Source organism: Myotis davidii, unplaced genomic scaffold, assembly GCF_000327345.1.
Source record: "Myotis davidii unplaced genomic scaffold, ASM32734v1 scaffold69, whole genome shotgun sequence".
NCBI lineage: Eukaryota > Metazoa > Chordata > Mammalia > Chiroptera > Vespertilionidae > Myotis > Myotis davidii.
The window spans coordinates 1670505-1673293 of record NW_006300363.1 but is presented as its reverse complement, the minus strand read 5'-3'; the positions used below and the strand labels follow the sequence as shown (position 1 = coordinate 1673293).

The window sequence follows — 2789 nt, the reverse complement described above, 5'->3', positions numbered from 1 at the left end:
GCAGGAAGATGAAGAAAGACGGGGCACCGTGGGACCTCGGTTCCTCTAGGTGAGCTCTGTGTGGTCGAGCGACAGAATTCCTCTGCTCGCTTAGGGAAGTCAGGGATTTGGGGATCATCTTTCATTGGAGGTTCAAATATAACTAATATAACAAAGATGAGTCTCCTGAGCTTAGGAGCACAACATGGACCCCCAGCGGCCCCCTGGTTAACGTGGGGGTTGGGGTCTTACTGAGGTCTTTGCAGTACCCAAAGGCTCGAGCTCACGGGGAGCCAGGAGCGAGGTCCTTCATCCGCTCAGCCTCAGGGAAACTGAGTCGCCAGCGCTTGCCCCAAAGCACCGGGCAAACTCCAAGACGGACGAGCTCCATCCGCCAGGGCTGCCAGCTGGATGCAGGAGCGGGGCTCTGGGAGGGGCTGGATGCACGGGCTAAGTCAGCCTCTGGCCGCAGTGTGGCGGCGGATTGGTTTTTCAGCAGCAACAGCGCGGCTGGTATTGTCGCATCTTTGCAGGAACAAAATAGCCTGTATTTTCTCTGTAAACTCTTTGGACCTGTTAATGACAACATCGCAGGATAATAGCCTGTCTCCTCGGTCAGTTCTTTCTGCTGCTGTGTCCACCCAGCGCCCTCTGCAGCCAGGACGACACCTGGACTCGGGTGGCTCTCTCCTGCCGCTGGCGCTGGCGTGTGGTCTTTCTGCTCCAGGCACCATGAGGTCAGAGGTCAGCGTGGTGCTCCCTGCACCAGAGGCTCAGCGCCAACTCTGCCCACCGAGCGCGCAGGGGGATGGAGCCGCCCAGGGACCAGCACTTTCCTCATCCACCGCTTGGTCCTCAACTGCTTTGGGACAGAGTCGGCTGTGCAGTCCTGCGGCCACTTCTCCTAACCCCACTGGGCTTTCCTCTCCCTAGCGGCCCCATCTCCGCCCACCTGCACGCTGCTAGCTCCTTCCTCCTGTGCGCAGGTCCCCGTGGGCTGCGGGCCCCTGGCGGGCTGCGGCCTCTGCCCCAGGAATCCGGCTGTGAGCGCGTGAGGTCTCTCTTCCTTCTGACCAGGGCTCTCGCTGAACAGGCCTTTCCCTCGAAGCCGTCAGTGTCAAGGTCTCGGCCGTGCTCGCTGCTCCTGTTGGTGAGTTCTGGGCCATCCTTCACAGCCAGAGGTGACTGGCTTTTTATTTAACTGGCACTTGGTTACAAACCAGGCAGACAGCAGGGCCTCGGGAATAAACACACGTACACACTCTGCCTGTGGCTCCACCGCCGGCGACTACCCGCCCAGTGATTCCCACGGCCCAGCGGCAACCTGCACTCCCGGCTGCCCCACCGCGTCCGCTCTCGCTCCCCCGACGTCGGAGTCCAGGGCTGAGCACCCACGGGAGGGGAAGCCCTGCAAACCAGCACTCCCTTCTGAAAGTGGTGGGGACAGAGCTGTGTGTGAGGGGGGGCTGGGCTGCGTCTTGGCTCGTTCTGGGAAGTGGGTTTTGCAGAACCCCTCGAGCCGGGCAGCGTGTCTCTACGTTGCTCCTGCAAGAACGAGGCTGCGGGTACCACGTTCGAGTGCACCTCTCAGGTTCCATGTAAGGAGGCTACGTAACGATGAAAGGGACAACGGAAAATCCCCCACAGGGTTCTGCGGAGACACCCCCAGCACCACTCATCACTGTCCTCATCCCCCGCCCCCGTCAGACCAGGCTCTGTAGCCTGGAGCGCAGGGAGACTGGCTGAAGAGAAGGTGGGGCGGCAGGTGCATCAGGGGGAGACCTGAAACGATGATTCAGGAGAAAGGCAACTGACCTCATTAACGGTAGTGTTTCTTCAGTTCGGGCTAAAAATGCCTTCGCGCAATAAAACCCACGGGCTGACCACCCGCGGTTCTATTCTTGGAGTGGAGGACACATAAGCACGTTCGGTGAGGAAGCCGCGTGCCTCCCAGTCAGTAACTCAGCCACCCAGGGGTCCCCTCTGCCTGTTTCGGGGCACCCCTTGGGAGGCAGATCTGGGCCGAACCAACCCAGGGACCGCTTCTGAACCGACTGTGCAATAACGCCGCCTGTCTGCATGGCCGGCCGAGGCGCTGGCCGAGCTGCAGGCATGGACCCACCCGGCTTTCAGACACGGGTGCCGAGGACAGCCTCCTTGGGGGCACCGCCACATGGCAGGTGGGCGAGCGAGGAGGCTTGGAGGCAGTTTACCTCCAGAGATAGAAACATTCAGAGAGGCAAGAGCAGGCGCAGCTTACAGTCAGAGAGCTGGTGGTGACAGCCCCCAAGGTGGAGCGATGGCGTGGTGGGTGAGGAGGACACGGGTCCGGGAGCCAGAACACTGAGTCCGAGTCCTGGTTCTACCACCTGTTGACTGTGTGTCCTCAGGCAAGTTACTCAGCCTCCCTGAGCCTCAGTTTCCTCAACTGTTATTGGGAGCAACAGTATCCACCTACAGCAGCGGTTCTCAACCTGTGGGTCACGACCCCTTTGGCAGTCGACCGACCCTTTCACAGGGGCCGCCTAAGACCATCCTGCATATCAGATATTTACATGATGATTCCTAACAGTAGCAACATGACAGTTATGAAGTAGCAATAAAAATAATTTTATGGTTGGGGGTCACAACATGAGGAACTGTATTTAAAGGGCCAGAAGGTTGAGAACCACTGACCTACAGGGTTGTTGTGAGGGTTCAATGAATGACTTTGTAAAGGCCTCAGGACAGGGCCCAGTGCATAGTATTTGTTAAATTAATGAAGAGAGTGGGGCCCTATAGGAAGAGTCTGAATAAAGGTGGTGACACCA

At 58.7% G+C, this 2789-nt stretch overlaps 1 protein-coding gene across 1 annotated transcript in view; it reads right to left on the bottom strand.

The window, feature by feature from the left end:
• The window catches only part of PRKCA (protein kinase C alpha), a 276998-nt gene that overhangs the window by 7043 nt on the left and 267166 nt on the right, over nucleotides 1-2789 (bottom strand). The window lies entirely within an intron of this gene.